A 16,964-nucleotide genomic window follows, 5' to 3' on the forward strand; every position below is an offset into this window, starting at 1 on the left:
CTCTTACCTCTTCTGATATTAAGATGACTCATTTAAGCACAACAAGTATTACATATTAGCACTAAGAGAAGACTTATACTCCCTGTTTGGAGTAACTTTGGGAAATACAACATATTTTCACTTATATAACACATAGTTTGAATTCAGATAAATGAGGTAGAGCATTATAGATGCCTGTCTCACTTGCAAAAAAAAAAAAAAAACCCAAAACAAACAAAACACTTTTTAGAGAAAGAGAAACTGATTTTTCCAAAATAAAGATAAATCCAGCTTTGAATTGAGCAGGCACATTTCTACAGCTATTCAATACGTGTGCATGGACCAGAGATTTAGACACAGGCCCAGTTATAAGCGAGTGCCAAACTTAGGCTTAGTCTCGAATACGTATAGCGATCAGCTACAGCCAGCTGCAAGCTGTATGCTGTCTGGGCTCCAAGCTGACTAGATGCAAACCAGTCCTGCTCTGAAGCTGGGACTGGGAAGATTTTGCTCGGGTGCACCCTCGCTAATGTACCTCAGTAGGTTTCGAGACAATACTGGCTTCTGATCAGCCATCTCAGATAGCGACCAGCAGTGAAGACACAACCAGTATTAATTGCATTGTCCTTCTAGGGCAATGGAACTTGCATCTTCGTGCTATTTATTTTCACCACCATAAGTGGAATTTTATTATTTATCTAGGCTGAGAGGCCTGTTGCGGATAATTAGGAACCGATCCTGCAAGGTACACACACAGTATTTGAGTCTTAAGAGTTAGCGCTGAGGAAAACTTCTGAATTCAAAAAGTTTTTAGTAAACATCATTCTGCACACAGATACTAAGACTAAATCTAGCAATTAGCAGCGTAAGCTATATTCTGTGTTAATTATAGTTTAAGGAACCAAATATAATCTATTTTATGGCTATAAAAACATATTTTTTTCCTGTATGAATCATTATATTTTTCACTTTTGATTCACCTTCAGCTTCTCTCTGGCCTATATAACTTTGCTGACAAAATCTTTATTATTTAGGGTTTTCCTCTAGAAAGAGGACTGCTTTCCTGCACTTGAAATATGGCCAGAGAACATTCAGCATGGAGACCTTTCAAAAAAGATGGTTTTTTTCAGCTAGAAGGGTGGAGATGTCTACTTTTGAGAGTTTTCATGCTTCCTGAAATGCCTTTTCACCCGCAATGTAAATGAGTGATGACCTTCTGTTCTAATCCACAGGTCTGAAGCAGAATGGTCCTGCACATTCTTGTAATTTCCGCAGGAACTGGTGTGATGCCAAGTTCATTTCAGCTGCTGAAGGAAACTGCTATACCTCAAGTTCAGCAGCCTTAATAGCCTTAAGCCCATAACATAATAGCATTATTCTGTATGTTAGATGGTGCATAAAATACATTACACCAATATTTAAACTATCATGGAACTGACCAACTCCATGAGAGGTGTGCCAAACAAAAGGAAGCTCAGTTTTGAAATGCCCAAGCTTGGCTTTGCTCCAGTTAGAACACAGCTAAAATAAATAAAAAAAATTATTTAAAGTTCTCTGTGTATTAAAAAAAAAAAAAACCCCACAAAAACTAACCAACCAACAAACACACACCAACCTGATTGTGATTCCAATGCATTCTACTTTAATATTTAATGAAAAATGTGAAGGTAAAACCAGAATGTAGTTTCAAAAGAAAAATCAAGACTGTTTCACTCAAAAAAAAAAAAAATCACAAACAATCTTCGTGCTTTTCTTTCAAACTGAGATATCAGCAGAATAAAGATAATTTAGCAATTGATTCTGATTTGATAGAACTGAATTCAGATGGAGCTCTACCAAAGTTTGCAACAAGCTTGTATTTTATCTTCAACTTTACAGCATCCTCTGCATCTTTAAACCACTGAAAACCACAGGGGTTGTTCTCAACAGTTACAGTTAAGATAGGAATCAAGCCATGTATCTCCATATTCTGTTCCATCAAAACGCCTCTGATTTTAAAACCTTGCCGATTTGCTGTATTATCTCAATAATTCCTTTACCTTGTCTGCACAGCCACAATAAAGCCATAAAGTCCCATTACTTTGATCTTATACAGAGATAGCTATATACAGATGTATTTGTTTCTACAAATACTGAATAATCTGCATGCAGATATTAGGTATCTGCTATGAGTCTTACTTTTTTTTTTTTAACCTTTTAAGTGCTCATAGTACATTGTTGTGAAAAAGTATTCCAGCCTTCAAAATGGTCCAGTGCTATTTCAAGTGCTGTTTACTCACATGTGCATTTGGAATGCAAACACTGTTCACATACTCACAACTCGATAACAGTGTTAAGGAGACACAGATCTTTGTACAGGCAATAGGAATCTAGTGTTTTGTCTGTATTAACGCCCACCGGATTAAGGTAAAATATCTACCAAGCTCCTTCTAAGATGCTTATCGAGGTACCTTTCCAAACTAAGGAATGTTCATGATTAAGGCTCCTCCAGCCTGCAGTGGTAACTGAACATCAGATGATGTTTGATTAATAAAGTTGATGAGAAATTTCTTTTTGATTGCTGCTGTCTACGAGGCAGAATTAGGAATACCTTTAAAGGGGTCCCATTTTCATAACAAGCAATTTCGTTACTTACTGCAATGCAGTCTGCGTAAAATCATTTCTGGGCACACAAAAGTCACTGCTGTCAAAAATCTTGCCTGGACATCTCAGGTTTATAATAACTCGGAATCGGACACCATGATCCCATAGAAAACAAACTGGTCACCAATCTATAACTGGGAAATGACTCAGATGGAAAGCAGCAAGTAATATCTGGGACACTACTGAAAGCAGCCCTTGCCCACCACTAAGTACCATCTCCAACAAAACCCATTTGCTCTTCCTCCCTTTCTGGGTGGCTCTGGCACCCAAAGCTGAATTGACAGGTTCAAGCATAACCTCCTTGACAATATAAATCAGTCTGTGATACATTCAAGTCTCCAAGTCCAGAAAGCAAGCCATGTTGACATGGCCAGAATTTAAACTATGAATATTCAAAGTAGCTCCATTTCAGCTTTCATGTGTTTTAGTATAAAGGGCTTCAGCTGTCTGATCCAGGAAAAAAAAAGGGGGGCAGGAATATTTCCCGGTGTTATTGAAAACACCACCACTCTTTTCTGGAAAAAGTGCGGTCTTGTCCCCCCTTGCATTACTCAGTATTTAATAAATAATATGTTTATTTCATTGCTGATGATAAACAGATCAATAAAAGGTTATTGCACGATAACTTCCCATTGACACCGTAATCCTGTTCAGTTAACAAGCATCGCTTCTTTGTGGATCACTGTTGGCACTGCAGTGCCAATATTGCAAAAGAGAGAGCAAAGCAGAAATTGATGCAAAGAAAACCAAACGCCCCTTTGCCCCCGCCCCCCTCCCCCAAGAAGTCAGAAAAGCCTGGATATTAATGCACGGTGATGTTTTCAACCATTTCCAAAAGTGTATTTTCATTCAAATATTATTCTTCCTACTGCTGCAAAATGTGCTCAAAAAACATGAGGAATGCTTGTAATATTTACAAGTTGTCATTGCAGTAAAATATTTAATATATTTTCCTCCTTGCAGAACAACAGTGTATTCCTATTTCCATAGAAATATGCAGTGGGTTTATCAGAGCAATTCAATGTGTACCATGTAAGCTTTTTCAGCACACACATTGCGCCCAACACTAACTAGGACTAATGCCAATACAATTTGTACTGTGATAATCTATTAGATTCAGACAGACTTGCTCAGGCCTGAGGGGCTGAAACAGAGCAGCTACACTGGGAAAGTTTTGCACAACCCAGACCTGAGACGGAGAGGAGGAGGGATGACGCCATCCCGGCACTATGATAGGCTATACTAGCACCAAGCTTTGCTCACCCCACATGACAGCCTGTGCAAGCGAGGACGACAGATCACAGCATCTTCCCCCCTCACTGCCGTGCAGACGGTGCATCAGAGCCTCCTCGCCCTCCTGGTACTGAATTGGCTCCTTTCAGCCTCCAATTCCTCTTAACTTACTTGACCAGAGCTTGAGCAATATTGCCACCACTTTCAAATTATCTGAAGTGCAAAATAACTGCTGGGTAGAAACACAAACTGTTCACCATTTTCAATGTCTCCTTACCTAATTCTTAGCCCTTCTGCAGCTCCATAAGAGCACTGAGAAAGCAAGTGTTGCGTTTGCAGATGGCCTCAGGCAAGCCTAGGTTGGTTGAGGTCACCTAAATTTGGCAGCTGCATTTTGCCAACCCCTGCCTTCCGCCCAGAGGCCAACAAGCAGCAGCTTACTCCTCTCCTGGCCTCCTCCCAGGCCACGTTCCCACAGAGGGAACTGAAGGTCTCCTTTCCATCGCAGCCAGTCCTCAACTCAACTGAGGTTTCCTGTTGTAGTTCCTCCCCAAGGCTTGACATTGCTTCAGGTGTTGAGGACAGGGCTGATTAATTTTCTAGATTCTTTTAGACTCTTTCTTAGTTCACATGGAGGCTTACAGTCTCCATCAAGCAGACTTTCAGTGCCAATTCTCCCAAATCCCTGAGATAAAACATGTGATGTCCCGTTTCTGGAGACTAGGGAAGAAGCAACACAAACCCAGTATGCTCTCTATCTGGGACAACAGTAAACGTGCATGCTCTCTATGTCTTTTAAGATCAAAGAAGAACAGAATAGGACAGCTGGGGCTCTTTCTAATGCTTCACAGGCCAGCACTTGCTTTTATTGTTATTCTTATGCTTCTGAAATAAACAGCATGGAAAAAAAACAATGCTAATTGACAACAGCTTACAATATGACAGCCAAATAAACCAAGCTTGAGATCAGTCAGAGTGGAAAGGTTTTAATTATCCACACTTCCAAATCTAAGTACAAGGCTAGGAGTAAGTATACCCTGGGCCTATCTGCTAAATCCCATGGCTTCTCTCCCAGCACCCCAAAGATGAGAAGTTAATTATCATTAACACTTATTAACATTCTCCCAGCCTTTACAGTTAACACTGTAACGTTAGAAACTAAAGAAATTCACTTAAGATAGATTGTCTGCCTTATTTGAATGAGACAGCCTTAATTTTGCAGGTTTGGGCTTTCTAATAGCTGAAGTTTTTGTCATTGCTTTCCTTCTGTTTTCATTAGCTGATACTATTGGAATTTAAAATACACTCAAGCCTACAACATTCATTTTACAAGTCTTCATAAGCAAGGCTTGAGTGCGTAACCTGCAATTAGACTAGAAAATGCACTATAAAGTGAGTTTATTAGCATTTGTAAAAAGGAAGTCAGAATGATCTCAGAGCTTTTTTTCCTCTGTAACTAACTTCGAGAAGTGAGAATTTACTAAAAATAGTGTGAGGTAGGGAAAGAGTTGGAAGGAACATGAAAAGAGAAAAGAAAAAGGAATAATGGGAACGCAGAAATATTTTAAACACCTATTCATATACCATGCACTCCACAGAACTAACACATATTACAACAGGTTTGCAAAACTAATGTCATGAAGAAAAGGTTTCTGTCTATAACGGCATCTGACTGTGCTTCCTTTTATCCTGGAGGGAACATGCTCAAGTAGTACAGAGTTTATAAAGGCCATGAATGAGCACAAATACAATTCTGTGACCTCCAGTGTCCTTGTCACCCACATGTTATATTTATGCATGTGAGGCTAATCTGAAGCCTCTCTCAAGCTCCCATTCATCATTAGCCCATCAGATGCTGTCTAGACCATATATCTCTACCTGGATGCTTGCTAATCTTTGACTATTAAACAGGAATAAAACACAAATTTTATACTGGGGGCCTGTCACTCAACTCTTTGGATCTACTTTGTGTCCAGCTCCTTTTGTAAGAGAGCTGAATATAACCTTCACCTAGGACTTGTCCTGTGCACGTAATACTGCTTAGCAAGAGCATTCACAAGCCAAATTCCCAGGTCATATACGTCAGCGGGGGTCTACTCAGTTCAATGGAGTCATGTCAGATTACACCAGCTGAGGATCTGGCCATACATTTTGAAGGTACTCTATAAATTAATTAAGCTTTGTAAGAACCTTGCAAGGTTCAGCAGTACAACAGTGAAGCGGGAAAAGTGCAAGAACTCCAAGCCAATGGCACACTAGGAAACACTGCTTCCGAAAGGGCAAATATCCTGACTGCTTTTCTTTTTAAGTGTACAGAATCACACAGAATCATTAATCACTAAGGTTGCAAAAGACCTGTAAGATCATCAAGTCCCACCATCACCCCAACCCCACCATGCCCACTAAACCATGTCCTGCAGTGCTACATCCACAAGTTCCTTGAACACCTCCAGGGATGGTGACTCCACCACCTCCCTGGGCAGCCTCTTCCAATGCTTCACCGCTCTCTCAGTAAAGAAATTTTTCCTAATATCCAGCCTAAACCTCCCCTGGAGCAACTTGAGGTCATTTCCTCTCGTTCTATTGCTAGTCACACGTACGTTCCACCCTTCCTCAGACAAAACCCCTCTCTAAACTCCACAAAGCCAAAACCAGTTGTAGCACCAGGCTGCAGCATTAAGAATTGAACCTGGAAGCTCTGCAGGACTACTGCAGGAACTTAGAGACCAAGTTGGGCATCTGAAGTTGTATTAAGTTCATCCATCTGCTTAGCCTGGCCACAGACAGAAGAAGATGTTGACTTGCCTTGCATTCATAACAACAGTTAAAGAGTTATCCTGTCTACTGCTAAGGATAATAACTGCAACAGCAGAAATAAAGTGGTTAGGTTCTGTTAAGATTTTTTTTCCTAGAGTTTAAAACAACAATACATAGTCAATAGAAATCCTCCTACTTCCCATGTGCTTACAGAAGGCAGCTTGACATCAAGAGAAGTTTTGAAACTCACAGAAATGCCTCTTTTCCACACATTGCGCTGAAATGGTTTGTATGTTCTTATTCAGTAAACACTGACAAAAAGACTGAGAAAAGAAACAAGTGAAATCAAGCCTAAGAAGGTGGAAGATTTGAAATCTGTGAAAATAACCCTAGAAACAGCTAAGTTCTCTCCCTGCATAACCAAAGACCACAGAATTTCACCTGATAATTCTTGCAATGACCCAACCTAGTTGATTCAAACTGTGTCTTATTGCCCCATACCTACTCACCCCTAACCCAATTCATTTCACTGGAGGCAGGACCAGTAACATTAAACTTCTAGATTTGCTGTACTCGCAAAGGGTTTCTAGAGCCTGTGCTGAAAGGGCTTGGGAAGGCTCCTGGCATGCTCTCCTGCTTTTGCATACCTACAACCTTGGCCCAAATTACCCTACATGTATCACTTTAGCCCCACAAAAATGCAGAACACAGGTTATTCAGAGCATCTTCCTTAGCCACAAACCAGAGTCCTGCCTAGCAAAGATGACTGAAGAGCAGCTGGAGCAAACTCCACCGCCAAAACAGCTCCTTCACTTCAAACCCCGTGATCCCGCAGCACAGCGTGTGGAGAAGGAGTAAGTCTTCAAAGGCACACCCTGAGCATCAGCTTGACCTTCGGCATCCAGAGCAACCTCAGGCCTTTATCTGAATGAACACAAACATCCCACCAAATTTAAATCACAGCCTTTCAAAGACACAAGTGTTCACAGTTACAAAACAAACTCCGGTGCAGCTCCAAGACTCTGCTGTGCCACATGCAGTACGGAAGGTTTCCGGCTGTCGGTCGGAGTGTATAATAGGCCTGATTTATAGTTATCAGCATGGGACTTGATTCGAAAGCTCAATCACCGTGACTTCTCACAGTGGGGTTTGCATGCTGCAACGGGTCTCAAAATTGGAGAGGAATTTACCTCCCGCTGCCGAACATTACATAACAATCAACAGAAAACAAGCGGAGAGCAGCAGGAGGTCCCCATCATTAGCCTGCACAGTCATGTTAATGGAGATGTACACACACTCATCTATCTGCACTTATTATGGAGCTTGCCAGACTGTGGGATTACATGGCAAGAAGAACTGTAGGACAGAGAGAGAGACAAGATACAGGCAAAGAGTTTCAAAATTAAAGCCAATCCACTGAGATTTCCATGTTAACATGAGAGACTGGGGGTCTGACAAGTCTAAATCTCACACGTAGTAAAACACTCAAACATTGGGAAGTGTGTGCAACCTTGCATATTGCTAAATGCTGCTCTACAGAAATAACAGCTCTACCTTCACCTTTCTGCTTCTTTGGAGCCTGCTGCCAAGGTGATAGTTCCACCTCCATGGAAGTACGCTATGCGCCCACAAACTTTTCCAAAGTTGTTAACTTCTATCAGTATGCCCACATTAGTCTGCATCCCAAAATAGTCACAGACTTCAATGCCAATTAGATGTTTCAGATTAGACATACAGTAGGCCCTATAGATATTTCTGCTGGCTTGGCATACAGAAGGAAAGCAAAAGCCTAACTTAATTAAAAAAGCCTTTCAAACCAAAAGAGTTAATTTAAACCTTAACATTTTGGATAGCTGTAGCTTTTTTTACATATGATATATTGTCTTCAACATCACAAAAGGGTGACAAAATATTCCTAAATCTCACAAGACTGAGGGACACAACAGTTCCATTTGTGGGCTTTTTAATGAAAAAGTGCTTGAACATGTGACGTGACTTACCAAAGGTGAAGGAAGTCAGCAGGAGCAAACAGCCACATCACACCTCTCTCTCCAGCCACCACTTTGACTTTTATAAATATTCCCTTTTCCTCCCCAAGCCAGCAATTTAACACCACACCACCACCCCCACCCCCCCCGCTAAAAACATTAAATTCATTCTAAAACTTGAGCATACAAGGTTAAGAAAAGGTCAAGACATTCCAAGTCCCTCTATACTAATTTAGCATGAAGGAGGCAATCCATTTCCCCTTCCCAAACATCCACTAAATGCAGAGCATCTCTAATGGCCTGAGAGTTTTCTCCTTGACGTTTCAAATATTCTTCCTAGATCACTAAGTTATGGATCTAACTCATGTTATTTCTTTTAACAAAATTAGAAGTGACAGTTTTAAACAATCATTATGTTATAATCAAATCAACTGGAATGTCATTAGCTTTCTAGATTGCCATTTTTGTTTTCTGATTAATACTGTGGTTCCTGTAAGAAACACTCTTTTCTTAGACACCATAAAGAACTAGTACATTAACCCCACTCAGAGTATTTTTGCCCCGGACCAATTACTAGCTAAAGAATAGGTCTCACCCTTTCTCCAACACCTCCCCAAAAAAAAGTGTTTTACTTCTGTTTCTCCCTATCAATAAATTGACCCAGAAATATTTGCAAAACTGTTGGTCATTTTATATTTTAAAATGAATAGCCCCCTGCAGAATTCAGCCACAAATTGATCTGTTGGCACAAGGATCTGGAATGTGTCTGTTGCAAGGACTAGAGAGGACAAGACAAACCAGCAGCAAGTAAAGAGCCCCTTGCTTTCTTCCTAGTATTTTTCTTCTAGACATCCCTTAATACAGAGTAAACTGTCCTATTTACCCATTTCAGTCCCCCTTTAACCCGAGTACTCATATCAAGTTCACATGGGGAAATAAACTGGTAGCACTGAGAGCTAAAGGACAATAAGGGATTAATATATAACTCAGTTAAGAAAGTGGCTAAACACTTTTAGACTCTACTTTAGCTATGTTAAACAGAGCTGCCTGTTCAGTGAATCTTCAATGATTTCTGAAAATCAGGTGTCTAGCCATAACATCACTGAATTGTTCTTATTCAGTGTTTCTCCCCTCCCCCCAGACATATAAAGCCACAACAGTGGTTAGACTCTCTAATGAATACTATCTATTGTGTCCATGAATCACCTCCTTGTTCTTACCCTACGTTTAAATTATTTGTACTTTTGGGGCAGGAACAGACTTTGTGTTTTGTTTCTGAACAAGTCCCAACATGGGAGCCATGACTAGCAATTACTAGCACAGTGATAAAATAAATTAATAAATACTAATGAAGAACTAAGACATATAAATTATGAGTTTTCAAGTACTTTATTTTTTAGTTTAATCTAAGGAGGAAGAAATTAAGCAATAAAATGCTTGTCTGCTGATTGTGCCTTGTTCTCACAGACAAACTCTCTTTACTACAATATAGTTTTTGGCCAGAAGCCCATCTCTAGGGTCGCAAACCTTAACTCAAAACAGCCAAGTGATGTCAACTCAGGTAAGCCAAGGACCTTCTGCTTCCATTTCGATTGTTTTTCCTCTGGGAGATCATCAGAAGTAATCTACCAAAAACACATGTCAAAATGCTTCTTGCTGTAAGCCAAGAGCAGCACTTCTTCACTGTCTTACCTTCATTGTCATTGCATTACTACAGTAATGTAAGAACAAAACTCACCATGAATTTTTAAACAAAAAATAGTTTCTTGGGGAAGGGGGAGAAAACCAGTTCCATAAAAGCACAGAAATTATGTTACTGATAGTAACTGTTTTTAACTGTTTGCAGATATCTCATTATCTCATTTTGTCATAACTTTGCCATGTTTTATCTTCAATTAAAAATTCCTCATTGGCTTAGTTCACCCAGGTTTGATACACACAAGTCCACTTTGGCCGCCCATCACACTAAGTTGGTGAACAGGAAAATAAGAGCACTGAAGAGCACCCCTTACCCTTGCTGCTTATTGCCAGGGTCAGTGGGGCTGCAGTCACAGCGGGGGAGAACAGGGCTGACCAAGGAAGCGCTCATCCTGTCCCCTATGATGGGCACAGGGGAGGGACCATCTCATTTGTCAGATCAGCATCCTTCCCTCTCCCCTGCTGCTTGCTCAGCCCAGGATTCCTCACTAGGGATTGCTGCAGCTCTGCTGTAACAGCCTTGCAGAGCAGCGTTTGCCAGAACAGAGCATAATCTTGCTCTCTACACAAACCCAGAAATTCAGGAGTCATATTAGAGCTCCACGGTTCAGGGGAGAAACTGGCCTTTGCCACACAAAGCAGCCACTGTGGAAATCAAGACCTCCAGTTCTGCAAGACAATACTAACTCCCATGTTTCCATCGGTAGCAATGGCAATTTGGAAGAGCACAAGACTTTGCTCTTTTTTTTTTTTTTTGACATTTATGACAACAACCAACCAGAAACGAGGGGCGGCAAGAGATGTCACACTGCAGCACAAGCTACTTTGGGACCAGCTTTAAACCCTGTGCTTTGTTACCCATAGTCAAACTATATGATGAAGTCTATGGATGGTGAAGCCCCATCCTGCAGCACACTGGAGTGCCAGTGAATCAAGAAGGCATTATGGGATACATTGTCTGTTTTAAAACTTAAAGTTTGCCATTTGTAGTCCACCCAAAGTACAACTGGGACTACGCTATATATTCTTGCATGCCATCTACTGGTGCCTAGTTTATCTACCAACCGTATTTTATAGAAAGCCACATACACCTGGCTCATTTATGAATAGGGTTCAAACTCATTTTTTAATGGATTCAAGTGGGAAGGCACAAAGGTCAGTTCAGAAAACAGGAGGTCCCTGTTCAGGTACCTTAAAAGATGATTAATTATTACTGCTGACCACTTCAGTCATGAATCAAGACCCCACAAAGATAGCGAGAAGCAACACAAAGGGATATAGGACAGAAAATGCTGCTCAGTACTAATGTAGATTTCCCATGAGAAGGGAAGGAAAACCAACCAAACAACCCCAAACACACACCAAGAGATGGCATGAGAGCAAACCTCTGCTCGCTGCTCTCCAGAACGCAGCTCCTACTGCAATCCCACTGCAAACGCAGTTGTGACTGCCCATGATGCTGTTGGCATTACGAGCATTTTCTTGGCTGTGCATTACAGAAAAAAAAAGGCTTGCTTAATCAACCTAAACTACTTTTTTTTTTTTTATTAAACACAAAAAATAAGAATCTGTCCTCCTTTATTTAAAAGGAGAGTTGTCAGGTTCTGACCTAAGTCTAACCAAAAGGAGGGATGGGGAGGGGAAGGGGGGAGTTGAGAAAAATCAATGAATCTACGCTAATAAAGGTTATAGGAGTAAAATTTACGCTGGATGCAAGTATGATCCTGTAGTCTTTTTATTTTTTTGGCATGCTGCCCCAGCATGATTTACGTCGAGATAACATGATGGAGCCTCCACCATTGAAAGGAATTAAATAAAAATGCAATAAAGGAGTACAAAATCAATCCGCTTACAGTTTTGTTTAATAAAAATTCATGAAGGATGGGCGGGCAGGCCCATAAGAAATACACCAGTTCAATGAGGGGGCTCTATCAAGCCCACAGCCATTAGAGTGTTGCAGCAGGATAGGATTATTGAACATTAGCATGAGTTAGCTGTGTGCCAGTGTGTTGAATATGCCTCAGTTCCCCCATCATTCCAAGCTCTGTCATTGCTGCCAGTCAATAGCGCATCTATCACCTGAAATAGTGGCCAAGAAAAGTACAAAACATGGGGATTTGACCTTGACTGAGAAGCTGATCCATGGGGATTTTCCAACAGGGGAGCTATTTTTACAGCCAGGATGCTGGGGGAAAAAAAAAAATACAGTGGACCCAGCCTACCCCTGGACGTTAGTAGGGTTACATGTGCTTTCCCCCAGCTGAATTTGGCCCCCGAGTTGTCACTTTTCACACTTCTGCCCTCTGGAGACATTAGCTTTACAGGTAAGTTTGCATCTATTTTCCTAACTACAGGCTGAAGCCTGAGTACACAGGCAAACAAATGAGTCCCGTGGCACGGTAAAAAAGGAATTTCAAAATCCTATCGCTACTCTGACTTCATAAGAGGAGCTGTAAGGCTTGGCCTCACCCTTTCCCTCCAACGGGCATTTAAAATGCTGTTGCTTACAGCCATTTTGACAAAAAGAGGATTTTAGTGGTCACAGGTTACACAGGCAAGCATCCGAGAACAGAACATAGCCAAATCCCTGCAGCGTTTCTGAGGTTTTCCACCAAATGAACAGTTTGACTGATAATGGACAGAACTACAATTTCTACCAGAATAAGCCTTCCCATTTTCAGAAAATTCATTTGCTCTGTACTGAAATCCACATTCTTTAGTTCTTTTATTATTGCATGGATTTCAAGTACAAACATGGCTGAAAAATGGACTTGTGCATTGCACAAGCAAAACCAAGTTTGCAGGTCCAGTGTGAAACAATCCCACTGGAAGTGCTCACAAAATATGCTGAGCGCGTGATGTCACCTAGTGGTCAGGACACACGGGACTGGCACTCCATTAACGTTTTCAGCTAATTCCTCCACTAAGTGAAGGTACATGCTGAAGTTTCCCAGGATCCGTATCAAATGAAGACCACTACAAGTGGGATGACAGATTCAGGTTTATACACACCTGTGACGGGATACACACAGAACAGAAACAGTGGGATGTGACTCATTTCCTCCAACACCAGTAACCAATACTGCTAAACCTGCAGTAACAAAATTCCTTATTCCCTGTGCTCAAGCCAAGCCAAAAAAGTTAAACCAAGCCTTTTCAATGACAGTGATATCATCGTGTTGCAAGTCTGCAGACACCCATGAGAAGACAAAAGCACAGAATTCATCAGTCACCGTAAATTATCCCTGTGTCTGCTTTGTGCACGAAATTTCTCTCTGAGCTTGGCTGAGCACAACGCAATACCCTCAGACATATCCTGGCTTGTGCCAACCACACACTGCGTTTCCTGGATCGGGTGATCTGCCCACACCCCTCTCCCAACACAGGGAATGAATGCCTAGGGAAGCACTTCAGCTTACACTTTCCATACACCAGTCTAGAGGCAGCTCAGCTTACTGACATGGCAGTTGCTTTCCAGATCTCTCTGCTCTAGGCACATATCATCACCCAGAAACACAGGCAAAAGGCAAAATGCCACATTAGCCCCCTCCTCCCCACCCAGCTCCTGAGCTTCCCTGAAAGAAGCCTTAGGCCAAGCAACATGGCCCTGCCAGTATTCCCTGGTAGGCTTTTCTTGGCTGTTCCAGTACGTTGACTTGAAGGACAATAACCTCTAGCTTGTTTAACAACTTGTCCCTGCTGTGTAATTACACTTATTTTAATTGGCTCATGGGGTTTAATCATCTCTTGGGATCCAGTTTTCAGCGTTTCTCATTAACTGCTGGCACGCACTCTTGTTCTGAGGACAGGGGGATATGCTCCAGAACAGCGCATTGGGGAGGGTCTCTCAGGTTCAGAAATTAAAGACTAATAGCAGAGCTTACAGCCGTGCCTAGCCAGCCTCACCGCCACACATACTCCTTCAAGTCAACTATGTCCCATCCATAACACACAGCATCCACCTCCGCATCCCTTGGGAGAGGCAGCCAGCCCCACTCACATCCACTATCAACTTTTTGAAAGAATTAGGGAAGGCAGAACACAGCAAGGGTTGAGAAACCATGGCAAGGAAGATGCCTGGCAGAAGCATAGAACAGAGTGGATATGGGAGCCATGCTGAGCCACTTACACATGAGGAGTGCCTCTCTGTTACCTCCCATAACCTCAACTTTTCTAACATTTTTCTTAGAAGTTTGCAAACTTAAATTGTTCTCGAAACCACATCTAAAAATATATCTAAAGTTATACCCAGAATAATATTAAAGCTCTTCATTCTATGCAAAGTGCCTTTGCTCCATCCTGAATGAGCACAACCAAGCAGAACTCTCTGCGATATTGAGGGCACGGTAAACAAAGGAGTCTCCCAAGATTAACAGGGATTAAGGGTGGAAAGAATCACCAGGAAACTAGCAACAAAAAGGAGGCCAAGCAGTGGAGGGACTAAGAGCTAAGATGATCATTTCCATGCCTTAACCACCCATCTTCCGTAGTTACTGCTCACCCACAAAGTGGCAGCGACATATTTCCATCCCAGCCCTATCTCCTGTATATATTGTCCTACAGGATGTATCTGTGAAAGATGAAGTATGTTTTGGAGTTACAGGACAATCAGAATGACTTATCACACCTGCAAAACCCTGTCGCACTCTGCTTCTGGACTGCAGATGTTGGAAACAACCTCTAGGAATTAAATTATAGTTACTATTATAAAATGTTACGAGCCTTGGCTCATCCTTAATTTCCTCTAGACTTCAGGAAGAAAACTACTCTCAGGTATGCTCAGGCTTTCAGAGACCTCAGACTAACAGAGGAGAGATGGAGTTGCAATGGGCAACTTTTTATGCAGAACAGCTGACCTTACTTACAGCTTCCCGTTCACGCAGTCATCCTTATACCAGCTTTATATCCATGTGGTTTCTAAAATTACAGATTTGTTCTGGTGCAGTTTAAATTCTCTCTGACGGGTCAAAAGATGACAGCCAAGGAACAGGTAACTATTTCCAAGGGGTTGGTTTGTTTGTTTTCCATTGAATTTCTTTCCACCAATTTAAAATCTTATTCTCCCATACTTTATCAGTGTAAAAAGGGAGACAGGTAGAATGAGGGAAAATGATACTACTTCTCAATATTATATGATATAGAAATCATTACCAAAAACCACTATCAAGAATCCCAACACTTCTTAAAGTAGAAGTTAGTTTTTCTTAATAATGATCCACAAGTAAACATTTCAAACTAGATATTTGTCACACACACCAGAATGTGCGTGTTCCCCATTCCAGCCTCCAAGAAGCCATGACACAAATAACGTGCTGGTGGCACATGTAACCTACCTTTTATCTTCCCTGCATTATAGCTTTCCACATAGAAAACCCCAGCTACAGGGGTACTTCACAGTTTGTGTAGTACAACTGGCTGCAATATGTTGCAAAGGAGATGCAAAATGCCTTCCAATAAAACAAACTAATGTCAAATCCCAATCAACTACAGTAAAGCCAAGGTTTCCATAGACGAAGCTATGACAGTTTTTGCCTTTTGTTACTGTTTTCCTTCCCAAAAACTGAGAAATCTTCAAGTTTGAGCATGGGTTGTGTCATTTGTATTACAAGATACATTATAGAAATGTATGCAGGACAGCAAAGTGGGTTGTACAGAGGGTTAGAAAACCTCCGCAAAGAGGTAACTCTGCAAAGAGTAACTCCCCAGCAGTCAGCACCAAAGGCTGTTCACAGGAGGATGAGCCAAGGACATGATACATCGCAGAAAATGGAAAAGGATATTTGACATCTGGTGAAGGAACAACACTGTGTTAAACTTATACTGGCAGGGCCTTGAGATCCAAGTAGTTTTCTATTACTTCTCAGCCACGCTCGGCAGGTTTGTTTGATTTTTCCATCAGAATCCTGCAGCTCAGTTCGCTTTACCAGAGGGGGAAAGTTGCTGGGAAAGGGACTGAGAAACAAGAATCTGTCAAAGAGTTGTTTTATTTCCTACAGCACTGGCTGACTGACCAAAATCCTATAAAAAAAAAATCAAATCCAGGAAAAAACCCTGAACGTGTCAAGGCTTTTGGAACAAATGGCACAATAGGTTTTTCCTGTAGCTATAGGCATGTATTTCTTCTGATTTTTTATTTATTTATTTAAGCCCCTGTAACACACCATTTCTCCCAAAGGGCTGCAAAGGTTCAAAGGCTTTGAGAGCACCAATAAATCATGACCACATAAATGTCCTGTAGTGAAGTTTGATTCTTATTTACCCGGGGTCTTTGGGCCAGTGCTCAGTCTGTGTTGGAGAAGGCAGATTTACTTCTCCTGAGATGCCCTCAATTCACAGAGTGCTCATCTTTCAAGCAGCACCACTCCAGGCCTCAGCTGCCAAAACACTTTTAGCTGCAAGTTTCCATCATTTGCTTTATCACACTTCCCTTTCCCCTCCCAGATACTGGTCTAAACTAAGTTATGTTTAGAAATACCTTGTGAGTGGCCAGACTGTGAGTCAATGAATCTCTGTAAATCACTGCCGTATGCAGAAGACTTTCAGCCTTCAGTGGCCTTTCTCCTAACGCCATCCCTAGCTACGATTCCCTCTTTAGAGTAATGCTTAGGACTATGGCATATTGTATAGCCTAGTAGGAAAGCTCAGCAGACATACAAGCAGGCTGCA

The sequence above is a fragment of the Gavia stellata genome, chromosome 20 (genome assembly GCF_030936135.1).
Source record: "Gavia stellata isolate bGavSte3 chromosome 20, bGavSte3.hap2, whole genome shotgun sequence".
NCBI lineage: Eukaryota > Metazoa > Chordata > Aves > Gaviiformes > Gaviidae > Gavia > Gavia stellata.